Below are 12856 nucleotides of genomic sequence, written 5' to 3'. Positions count from 1 at the left end.
CCTCCAGTCCTCATTGGACTGGGTCTCTGATTATTTACAATACCAATTGCCAAAGTACTGTAAGTGGGCTGGTGGCTTCCTGTCTTTGTTGCAGTTTTTGCAAATGATGGCGTCTGTCTTTTTCACATACTTTCTTTTGCCTGATCCAGATTGCTCCCTCTCCTCTTTTCTTTTCCTGTACTGCTGTGTGGTGTACGGCATGTTACTCTGACGGGATGTTAGTGCCTGAGTAGCATATGGCAATGGCATGTTGAGAAGCATCATCTGAGAGCTTCCAGGCACAACCTGTGAGGGTCCAGGCACTTGAGGAAGCTGCACAGATGGTACCATGTATGGTGTTGAGAAGGGTGGAGTCGGTGCAAGGAAGGGAAGAGCATAGTATGGAGGTGGTGGGGGGACCTGTGAGATGGCCACTGGTTGTGATCTCTTCTGGAGCTTTGCCTCACCAGCAATGTTTGGTGGTAGAACAAAGGTGTGAGGCTCAGCCTAACTGCAAGGAAACAGAGATGTCCCTTTCTGCATTGCCACAAGAAGCTTCTCAGGTCCTGCCATGGGAGCGTTACGAGCGCGGATACCCTGCTTCAGGATCTGCTCTTCCTGAGACCTGCAGCGCCTGCTGAACCTGCGAAAACATGAAACAATCAATATTAGGAGCCGTGTGGTGCAGTGGGTCGAGCGTTGGTGTTCGGATCAGGTGGTTCAAACCACTCTGCAGTCAGCATGTCGTTGTGTCCCTGGGCAAGAAACTTCACCCCAAATTGCTCCTGTGGGGATTGCCCACAGTATTGAGTATGTAAGTCGCTTTGGATAAAAGCATCTAACATGTAATGTATTAATGAACAAAAGGGAATATTTGTAATGAAAAAGAGTTGGGATTATTTTGAACAGTAAATCATTTTATTGGGTAAGTATTACAGTGTAAGTATACATGTTTTGCAGTATATGTAGTATGCTTATTTACTCACCATTATGTGACAGTTGCAACATTCACTTCTGGGAGCTGGATGGTGGTCTCAGTCATCACCTTGGGGTGGAAAGCTGGTCTTCTTTTTGGCGGTGCCCTCCCTTCACATTGGAGCAGGTTTGTGCGTAGAACTTCTTGGTCTTTGTTGCTTCCAAAGTGTCTGTCACGTTGAGAATACCGTCCCGTTTTCGAAAGCGTGGTTCCATTCTAGAGAATAAGAAAATAGTCGTATTTCAAAAAACTGAGAAATATGTAATTTATAATATATTTAATAAACAAGCTGTAAAAGATTACATATTGATTCAAAGAAAAACTGATACTACATACAATACAAATTAAAGACGAATAAAAACAAGCACTAATGCAGATTATGCATTTAAATGTAATCAATTAATCGGAATGTATAAATAGCCTATATTTTGTATGAAAAACTCGACCTTCATACTAACTATTTAATAATTACCTCTCAATTATAGTGTGTTAAAGTACCTTACAATGGAAACAGGCCTGCCTACTCAAGTACAAGTATTTCATAATATAAGGTGGAGTTAACTGCATTGTAACTTCCCTTCCAATGATAACACCAATGTGTTTAATACTGGCAACTTCTAATTGTGGGAAAAACGAAAAAGTTCAGCAGAGACGTCCCATAGAACATTTTGCTAAACACACTAGCCAGCATCTGTAGTTCTGGGGGGGGGCGTTCGATTCCAGTTTTGGATAGTCTGGCGTGGTTTTGTTCCATTTCAAACAGCTGTTTGACGCTCGGGTAACCTTGGCGCACTGCCACTCCAACATCCAATCCCAGAGCTTGAAGATTAATCACGGGGACTGAAGTCCTAAACGATAGCTGGGGATTATGGGTAGTGTAGTGTCTTCGGCCATCCTAAACTCCTAGAGGCCTACGTCTGTTTCCGGTTATTTTTATTTTGAAATTCAGTTCCTGACTGACGCCAAAAAAGCCAGAGATTATGGAATTAAACCAATAAATAAAAGCAAGGATAATTGTGTGTTATTGGTGAGTAAATAACAGTGTGTTATTTTGAAAAGAATAACAAATTAGAAGGAAAAAAAAGATTTAAAAAATACAGATTTCAGTATTCTGAGGCTCTGAGCCCCATCTATTTTCCTCACAGACCGCAACAAAAGTCCGAAATTATACGTTTTAAAATAAAAGCAGTAATTGTGGCTTGATATTGAGTAAGAACATGTTTTTATGAACCACACAGCTTCCGGTCTTCCACGACCCGACCGGAGAAAAAGACGTGCTGCAGGCACGAAACACATTACCAGTAGAAATACATTGCTTTTAAAATCGTGCTGTGCAACACGAAAAAAAGGGGAAAATCGTGTTGGTGAACACGAATCAATAGATTAAAAATCGTGTTGGTGAACACGAAATGCCATGAGACTGGGTTGTCCCTTCACTGTCCCCCCCGGAATTTCATTGTTTACAGGTGAGGTTTAGTATTTAAATGAATGGTAAAATAAAAACAGGTGTCCTGTTACATTCAAGGGCAATATTTGTTTTGCTCTTGTTTTATTTGTATATCATATCATACTGTTAAAGCTCACTTAAAGACTAAATTCACTTTTAAAACACGTCGGTCGCTGCACCACCGGTGACGGGAAAACAAAAGACAATAAAAGAAGCTCCGTTCGCTCCCGTCCGGTCCCGTCCGAGATTCTCTCTAGCTCGTAGTTATGTTAGTCCTTAACTTAAGCTGGGTAATGTCATAAACAGGCATGTTATTTAGCCAGATGTCAACATTAAATTGACGATACATGTACATAATAATCCGCTACCGGTAGGTGAACATCACATAGCCTACATGGAACGGTTACGGCAGGACATGTCCGGTTCGCTAGTCATTATTGTGCAACATGTTGTTTAGTTAAAATATATCTATATATCTAATATGACAGTTTATAAGCATTGACAACATAGTTAAAGGATGATAATTACTTTCGTGATGTTGGGAAAAAGTTAATCTCTCGCTCGCGGCGTCCGCAGAGTAGCCCCGCCTACGAAGACGCTGATTGGTCAATTCTTGGTTGCTGTGGGAGCAATTCTTGGTAGCAATAGGGCCGCTAATTGGCCAGAGCTCTTAATTCTTGGTAGAATCTTGGTAGCAGATGTGAACGTGATTGGCTTTCGCTACCAAGAATGAGGATTTTATTGAAATTAAAATGTTAAGCTGTCATTAATTATGCCCTTCATGTTTTGTAAAAAGACTGTGTCATTACTAAAGCAAATTCGTTGTTTGCACTATTCAGCTGAAATGTGCATTGCAATAATCCTATTAAGCAGAGATAACTCAGTGTGTTACGTTTCTGCAAGAGTGGGGAGGGGCTCATTGAGCATGAGCGCTGCAGCTGCACTGCACGCACTCAGACCGAGGAGCCCGCTCATTATGGCTGCTGCCTCTGGTCCGAGCGAATTTTGAAAATAACTTTATGTGGAATGGTGAGTTTGAAAACATCTATAGGCCTATCTATCTGCAGATGTCTTTCTGTCAAAAATGTATTAACTAAAAGACCTGCTCACAACAAGTTAGCTTAGCGCTAAAACTGCACGTGGTTTAGCTAACGTTACTTAACGGCTGATCATATGGTAACAAAACCGATTTAAAATGGCTTTTCATAAGGTTGCATATGAGTGATTTGTGCATTTGCAGTTGTTAGTTAACGTTCTGCAGAGGCTTAGCTAAAAGACCTGCTCACGTAACGTTAGCTAAACCACGTGCAGCTTTAGCGCTAAGCTAACTTCTTGTCTGTTCATATGGTAACAAAACTGATTTAAAAAGGCTTTTCATTAGGTTGCATATGAGTGATTTGTCACATTTATAACAGTAACTTGGCAAGTGAATTCACAAGAATACACAACGTTTTAGGATACGTGACAAACTGAGCTAAACAGTTCATACAGGCAGCTTTTGTCTTAGCTGGTATACCAAATGTGGGTTACGTTTAATATTGGGTTTCCATACCATCCCTAAATTAAATCATTTCTTATTAATTGTTTATTGCTATTTTGCAATTTTTTTATCACGCATGTTCATATTGCGATGACGAAAATATGATTTCTCGGTCAGCACTAATAGCAACAGCTCTTTCCAACCTCTTTGAGTGATCTGTTTGTGCTCTATTCCAGCAGAACCAACTCACACCTTCCCTCATGTGTCTGACTCTCTTATGACTATATTGCATTATTCATGGTTATTTAATGAAACATGTCCTGATTGTGCACTTATGTTGCTGTCGTTTCAGGACACTGATGATGAGGACTCGTTCCGCGACATTGAAATTGTGAGCATGAAGGTGCTGGTCCCTCATCTTCCCTGCATCGCAGTCCAGCCTCGCTGAAGATCATCCTTGAGGGACGAGTTGGGATCGACAACATCTAAGACCTGCCAAAAGCGATGTTCATTCTGTTTGGTCTTACATACGCACTACATCTCAACTACTCCAAGACTATGATGCTCACATTCCAGTTCATCCAAAAGGTTCTTCTCACGTTGGGCCAAGATGAACTAAAGCCAAGTTTGCAAACATTGAAGAACCAGCTTACAATGTAAAGAAATGAACTGACACTTGTTACTGCTGTTCAGCTGCTACCAGTAACATCATAATGTTCAGCACTGTTTGCTGACCTTTCGCTGTCATGTGTGTGATTTTTCACACACATATTGTTAAATGTTGTGGGTTCTAATTCCTGTCTTTGCCTGTCTTCTGGTTGATGAGGTTATTTTTGTCAATAAAAACATTGGAATATTTAAATGTATTGTTTCATGTTTTTCCCTTCCATACAATTCTGGTAAAACAATGTATAAATACAATCCCCAAATCAAAATGGTGCAATTAATTTTATTAGAAGACATTTGTTATATTAACACATGATATTAAGCATTGATAAATAATGTTATTTATTATATTTAACTTAAACAAGTTATTTCATACAGCTAAGACATCATTTATGTGAACTAATGATTTTGAGATAAGACTACAAATGTAAACTAAGATAATTCTACTTAAAGTTCTACGTGTATACAACTTAACCTGTTAAGTTTCTTGCTTGTGTAAAAACTTAAGTGGTTTAAGGCAACGGGTTTGCACGCACATTTCTAGTAAAGTCAACTAAGCCGGGCTAAGAGTGATTCTGCAGCACTGTTCTCCCACCATGGACACCAGTGGCGGCCGCCTCCCCCCTCTTCCCACATGTTTGATTGTCATTAAAAATGTAAAATCAATAAAAAAAAATATTTTTTAAAAAAATATTTTTTTATTTTTTATGAACAAGGTAAATATTATATAGTTGAAAATGTATAATCTACAATAAAATCTCGTTTCAAATTGTGTTACGATGTCTAAAGTTACTGATAAGTCATATGTTTCCTGCCTGGCCGCAGCGTGTATCACTACCCTCTCTCGTCTGGGTGGTAAGAAAGGAGCCCTCAGCCAGAGCAGCAGCAGCCAACACATTGCTGACTGTTGCTATCTGTAAACTATGCAGCCAAAACATAATTTCAGCCAATCAGCGTCGTCAGATCTGATGGTCATAGGGCGCCCTGTCAGCGCCCTGGCTTGTCCAAGGGGTGCTACAGAAGTTGTCGAGGATGGCTGCGTCTGCAGGTGGAGACTCCGGGTGCTAGTTAGACCCTCCAGAAAAACGCGGGCAAAAATCCTTTATTATGCGGGCTAAAATCCTTGATTATGCGATTAAACATGCGGGGTTTTTATGTGATTTTATGCGGTGAAATTGCGGGAAGTTGCGAAATATGCTAAATATGCGGGGAAAAAGAATAACAATTTTTTTAAACATTGGGCTGTCTTATTTATTCTCTCTCACACACAACCTGCAACTAACGTTAAACCCCTTTACTATTCAATTAAACATATTCAATGTTTATTTATTGTAAAAGCAATTGGGCTATTTTAATCTCACACACACACACACACACACCCCCCCCCCACACACACACACACATACTTCTCCGCCTCATTCCGTTTTCATTTACTCGTTCGTTATCTGACCAGCTTCAATCTTGTAGGCTACTCACTTCATTTCTTGTAATCCTCGAAAGGGTTTTGGAGGTTGATGCCTCGCTGAACGTGAGTTGTTTGGCTTTCTTGTCCGCAGCAGCAGAAAGCATTTTCGAATGTTTGAATGAATCAAAGTGGGTCGTCCCCGTCGATTTTCTCTTATGCTCCAACACACAGTTGCACGGGGTGCAGAATAGTTTCCCCCCACTTTTTGCCCGGTCTTTAGTAGAAATGTTCGTCGGTAAATGAGATGGATTAGATTTTTTCATCTTGGTGTTTTCTCTATCGTGTGAGCTCCACACGTTCACTCTATACAGTTTTGTTTACATTCTGTGATGCGCGAGCTGATGACGTCACGTCAAGAAGAGTCAACTTTTTTTTCCCTCAACTTTGTGTGGAAAAATGCGGGGATTATGCGGCCTTTTGATAAATATGCGGCTTTTTAAAAATCTGCGCCATTTTGCTGATTATGCGGTAAATTCTGCGATCGCAGAATCGCGTTTTTCTGGAGGGTCTAGCTAGTGGATCGCCGGAGCTGTAGATTAACATTTACATGCTTATTTTAGTTGTAAGGGCAATGCCTGTAGCACCATGGAGCATATGTGTGGGCTGGACCTGTATTTTACAGGAAAGGAGTGAGCAGACTCTGAGTTGCGCGCGCTGCTAAAGAGACTCGCTACCATGGAAACCAAAAAATGGTGTAGCTGTAATAAAGTCTGAGTGGAAACAGTCGTGAGTAAATCAGATTTAGTCAGAAATCGGGAGAAATGCGGGAGAAATATGACCCCGGGAGGAAACCGGGAGAGGGCAATGAAATCGGGAGTCTCCCGCGAAAATCAGGAGGGTAGGCAAGTATGACACACACACACACACACACACACACACACACACACACACACACACACACACACACACACACACACACACACACACACAATGTTCGTATTTAGTCTCCCACCTAATGTCAGCAGAAAGTATTACAAATAGGGCCGGGACTTTAACGCGTTAATTAATTACACAAAAATTAACGCATTTTAATCGCACTTATTTTTGCACCGCGGAACGTTTCTCACTGGATGAGTTTCAGGGGTACCGATTATACTGGAGCACCAACTAACGTTCATGACTTCAAACAACAACAAACCACAGTGAACAATAGTCAAACGTGAACGAAGAAGCTGATGAGACCGCTTTGGTTGGCCCCGTGGATGGGACATTTTGTTTTAAAAAACGGACGGATGGAAGCATCGATAAGAGCACGGTTGTTTGCAAATTATGCAAAAAGCTATTTGCATATCACCGCAGCACATCAAGCCTCAAGTATCACCTCAATGCAAAACATATAGCAGCTAGCATGGAAGCTAGCGTGGACGTTAGCCCGACTCGGAGTACAAGGACCCACACCCAATTTGCGTTGATCAAACAGTGGCCTATGCAACAGAGAGATTTTATTTTTCATAAGGATATTGGAAGAATAGGAGGGATTGAGGTCAATCACTGGCACTTTTTTATTTTATTTTTAAATGGTACACTTTATGTTGAACTATTTATTACGTTGTTGGTGCAACTGGCACTTTATGTTGAACTGTTTATTGTTTTGGCCAAGGTTATTGAGAGAGTTGGACTGAAATTGATTCGATTTTTTAAATCAACTGTTGGTAAATCAACAAAGTTTGTTATGGCCTCTGAAGCAACAGAGAGATGTTTTCTAATAGTCAATGTTCTGAATGTACTTGAAAGTATTGTGTTTTACTTAAAAAACAAAGTGTTATAGTTTACAGAAGGTCTACCTACCTATAGGCTACCTGAATCTCTGAAATGTACTATATTCCTAAATATGCTATTGCTACACTTTATGGCAAAAATTGCACATTTCTGTTGGTCTTTGTTAAGTACCACCTTGAAAAAAATAAACAATGTTTTGTTGCTTAAGCTTATGTATTCAGTCATTATTCAATGGTATACTAAAATCCATGTGAAAATTGCTTCTCACTGTTCTCAGGTCAAATATTTATTTGTGATTAAAAATGCGATTAATTGCGATTAATTAATTACAAAGCCTGTAATTAATTAAATTAATTTTTTTAATCGAGTCCCGGCCCTAATTACAAATAATGATTACAAAAAAATAACAAAATAAAAAAAATATTTTAAGATCATGTTTAATCATCTGATTCATCTATACATTGCTGTTTTAGTCTGTGTTCTTCTAATTAGTGTCTACAGTGCCGTTTTGAGCCATGTGGGACAAAACCCGATCATGCCCCTCCCTCTCACTGTCTAAGTCAGGGGTGGGCAATTATTTTTTCCATGGGGCCACATGAGAAACAAATAATATTGTGGAGGGCCGGGCCAAAAGGCTGAACTCAATTCTGCATAATATTAATTGTATTTCTTTATAAAAAGCAGTAAATAGCATTGTTTTGACAAGCTGGTAAGAGTATATGTTATAGTTGAGCAATGAAAAAGTGAGGTTGCCTTACAAAAAATGTAATTTATTCAATCAAATTTCCCAAAACAATGGTAAACAAAATGTGAACGTTTTTCACCATTTCTGACTCATATTAGTGAACATTTTCAGTCGCATTCACTACAAAACACATTTTGAGTTTCATATACTGTTGGAAAGTTGTGTAAAGGTTCTTAGCATTCTTAAGACATCACAACATTGTCTTTGTGCTCCAAACATTCAGCAAGATACATCATATTGAACTGTCACTGAACATCACTGAACTGTGATTTTGAGAAAAGGCTTCCAAAGAAAGTGTCCCAGTTCACTGCTAGTTGGTTCCTTTACATGCCTACATTTGTAGTCTAACCACCTCATTTGGTGTTTTTAAGTTCTTTTTTCTTGTTCAGTGAGAGAAATCTAGTCTCTGCTGGGCTTTAACGAGTGCATCGAAGTCAGGTTGAATGTCTGAGGTGGAGATGCGAAGCACAGCTGACAGATGATCATCAGTGAGAGAGGATCTATACCTGGATTTCATAAACTTCATCTTTGAAAATGTTTGTTCACATATGTAGGTAGAGCCAAAGAGAACCAACATCTTCTGAGCATGTCTCCTCATGTTTGGAAAGTTCTCCTCCTCGAGAGAAGAGTAGAAATCCAGCAGAGATCCTGACTTAAAGCGCTCTGCCAGTACTGCATCAGACTGCAGGTCAATGAGTTCCAGCTGAACATCACTGGGTGCATTATCCATACTGCAGGTAAAGGGAGAGGAAATCATGAGCATTTCATCCTCGATTGTTCGGAGATCTTCAAATCGCCTTGAAAACTCACCATGCAATGCTCCTAACATGGATGAGTACCTGCGGAGGTGATCAGCTGATGGTGTGACTTCTTTCATGGTTTGCATGTGAGTGAGAGTGTTGCTCTCCAGTTGGCTTGAAAGAAACTGCATCTTTCTCATGAAAGCCTTCACCAGGCTGTGCATTTCATGAACAAAAAGGCCCTTGCCTTGCAGTTTGGTGTTCAGTTCATTCATCAGTGCAGTCACATCAACAGCAAATGCAAAATCTGCCATCCAGTCCTCGTCTGAGAGCTCTGGGATGTCTTTGCCTTTCTTCTCACAAAACTCTTGAATCTCTGCTTTCAGGTCCCAAACTCTTTTTAGCACTTTGCCCAGGCTGAGCCATCTGACAGCTGTGTGGTAGCCAATGTCACTATGCTCAGTCTCATGCTCCTCCAAAAGTGCAACAAACTGTCTGTGATTCAATGCCCGTGCCCTGATGAAGTTTACTATTTTAGTAACAACATCAATAACATGGTGAATTTTTAGCACTGACTTGCACAACACATGTTGGTGTATAATACAATGCAAAAATACCAATTTCTGATCTGCGTCGATTTCAGTCACTTTATCTTGCATACGTTTCAAAAGTCCAACATTTTTACCTGTAAGATTTGGACAACCGTCTGTTGTGACACCTGCCAGTCTGTCCCATTTCAGTCCCAGCGTGTCCATGCACGCATTTACCTCCGTGAACAGATCGCTCCCTGTCGTCGTCCCTTTCATCGGCCGCATTGCTGCCAGCTCCTCCGTAATCTTGAAGTCCGGCGTTATCCCACGGACAAATACGAGTAACTGCGCTGTGTCGCGGACATCACAGCTCTCGTCCAAAGCCAAGGAGATAAAGTCAAAACTTGCCACTTCATGTTGCAGCTGAAGCTCCAGATTCCCCGCAATGTCCTCGATCCTTCTCGTCACGGTTCGCCTGGACAGCGGGACTTGCTCAAAGGCTTCTTTTTTTTCAGGGCATATTAGTGCTGCAGAGTCCACTAAGCACTCTTTGACAAACTCCCCCTCTGAGAATGGCTTACTGTGTTTAGCTATTTTGTGGGATATCACGAAGCTGGTCTTGGTTGCTGCATCCTTGGATGTGTGAAGCTTGGTAAAAAAGCCTTGCTGCTTTTGCAGCTTAGCTAGCAAAGCGTTCGATGTGCGCGCCCTTTCAGCATCAGTCAAGTTTTTGTATTTCTCCGCGTGTTTCGTCTCGTAATGCCGACTCAAATTGTAGTCCTTGAACACGGCGATCTGCTCCCCGCAAACTAAACACACGGCTTTACCTCCGACTTCAGTAAATAAATACTTAGCAGTCCAATTTTTGTTGAAAACCCTACATTCGGCATCTACCTTTCTTTTTTTAGCATCAGCTGACATTTTTGAGCGCTAAAGTCGTCTTGTGACAATTATCCAATAACGCCACGTCTTGATTTGACGTATTGCGTCATTATGTACGTGAATAAAAAACAACTTCAAAATAAAAGCATTGCAGCTTTAGTCCATGCATGAGGTAAAATTAGAAAATATGTTTATTTTGTAATTTCCAATTAACCTTACACGGGCCGGTCAGAGTCAACCAAAGGGCCGTATGTGGCCCGGGGGCCGTACAGTGCCCAGGTCTGGTCTAAGTGAACGGTGACTGTAAAAACTACACGGCGCATGCTCAGAGTATTTTCCTATTTAATGTGTGTGGCAAACAAATAATGACCATAGGGGCACTGAGCTGCCATCCCCACCATACGTCATCTCACATAATTCAGAATTTATTGGCTGTAAGTACGTCACGTGTGCAGTGCTGCGAAACGTCACGTGTAGTTTGAAGAGGAGACGAGAGAGCAGCATATAGCTAACATCACCAGCGATTAAAAGAAGTAAAAAACTGAAAGAAAATGAATGAAGTTTCTCGGAGAGAAACTGGAGGTAAAGCGCCTCGGTGCCCACCATCCACCGGATTTCAAATGGTCCAGACTGCGGGCAAAGTTAAACGCGGGTTTAACGCTGAGTGGTTTGCTAAAATTAAATGGCTAACGGCGAGCATCCAGAAGAATTCCCTCTTTTGCTTTCCTTGCCTGCTTTTTGGTGAAGATCAAGGTACTTGGTCGAGGACAGGTTACGAGGATTTAAAGCATCTTTCGGAGAGGACAATGAAGCATGAGAGCCGAAACAGCCACTTGGAAAATGCCATAAAAATTGGGATTACTGAAGGGTGAATGTTGCAGCTCAGATTGACAGCGCCTACAGACGCGGCATTGATGATCATAATAGGAAGGTGGAAGAAAACAGGTACATGCTGCATCGGATCATCACCATTATTAAACTTTGTGGGAAATGTGAGACAGCACTACAGGGCCACAACGAGTCGGCGGACTCTCTGAATCCAGGGATAATTGCATGCATTGGCCGCCACCGCTCATGATGGAACAGACGAGCCATGCCGACGAGTCAGCAGCACAGCGCCGGTGGTGAATGAGGCTTGTGACACAGTCATCTCACAGATGGAACAGAGGTTCTCACAGAGTGACCATTTGATCGCTGCAAAGCTTGTTGACAGCTCATCTTCCCACAGCATGTCCTGTCATTTCCTACACCTGAGCTTGACTGCGCCGTGAAATTGTGGCCTGCTTTGGGAAACAAGGAGAAGTTGAAGTCTGAGCTGACCACGCTCTACCGCCACAGTGAGCTTCACACTGGAAACACTGACCTGTCTCTGTTGAAATCCATTCACGAGAACAACTTGGAGGATACGTTTGCTGAGACTGTTATTTTGGTCAAAATAATAGTAACAACTCCGATGACGACATCCGAGTCAGAGAGGAACTTTTCCACCCTCAAAAGGATAAAGACTTTCACTCGCAACACCATGGGACAGCCGCGACTTAATGCATTGGCCAGGCTTTCAATTGAAAGCCAGTTGATCCAGCAACTACAGATGTAGCGATTCATTTCAGACAGTTTGAAACGCGAGGGCCGTGATTGGTACGTGATCTGCCCTCGCTCAAGGGAAAACCTCCAGCTTGACTTGAGACCGTCCCCGTGATAGATAAATGTAATTATAATGAAGCCAGCTGCAATGGATCATTGATCCACCAGGGGGTGCAGTGGGGTTCCACACTGGAGCTCATGTGAAATAAAGTGAGATACAGTATGCTGGATGTACAGCGGAACTTTGTTAAGATCCATATGTCACGGATATCATACTACTGTGCTAAATAAGAGACATGTAATCATTTACAAAACATCACCATGTTGTTATTTAACAAAATAATTTTGTTATTCGAAAAAAACGAACGGGAGGAAATGCAGCCCGGCTCTCGATTTTTAATCCTAATTTAATCATCATCTTCACCACGATCATTTATGTTTATGTTCACCGACACATATGAATATACTGTATTCAACTTCATTAAAACGTTATTAACGTGCCTAAACTCAGTAATTCACCAAAAATATGTATATTTTAATGGAGCTTCGTCGGTCGATCAGGATCCCAAAGTGTAGCGGAGGGATCCTCATCTGGATGAAGGGTGTTATTTTCCCCATAAGGAACAAGTCGCTGCAAATTATC

The 12856-nt window shown here is 41.3% G+C and overlaps 1 long non-coding RNA gene across 1 annotated transcript; it reads left to right on the top strand.

Moving 5' to 3' along the window:
- The first annotated feature begins 2909 nt into the window (after window positions 1-2909).
- Window positions 2910-4744, top strand: LOC307021071. The gene is made up of 2 exons (XR_013803076.1): window positions 2910-3431; window positions 4235-4744. It is a non-coding gene; the product is annotated as an uncharacterized lncRNA (long non-coding RNA).
- Window positions 4745-12856: the final 8112 nt, after the last annotated feature.

The sequence above is a fragment of the Notothenia rossii genome, assembly GCF_949606895.1.
Source record: "Notothenia rossii genome assembly, chromosome: 10".
NCBI lineage: Eukaryota > Metazoa > Chordata > Actinopteri > Perciformes > Nototheniidae > Notothenia > Notothenia rossii.
The sequence above is the reverse complement of the archived record's forward strand: the minus strand, read 5'-3'. Positions and strand labels throughout refer to the sequence as shown.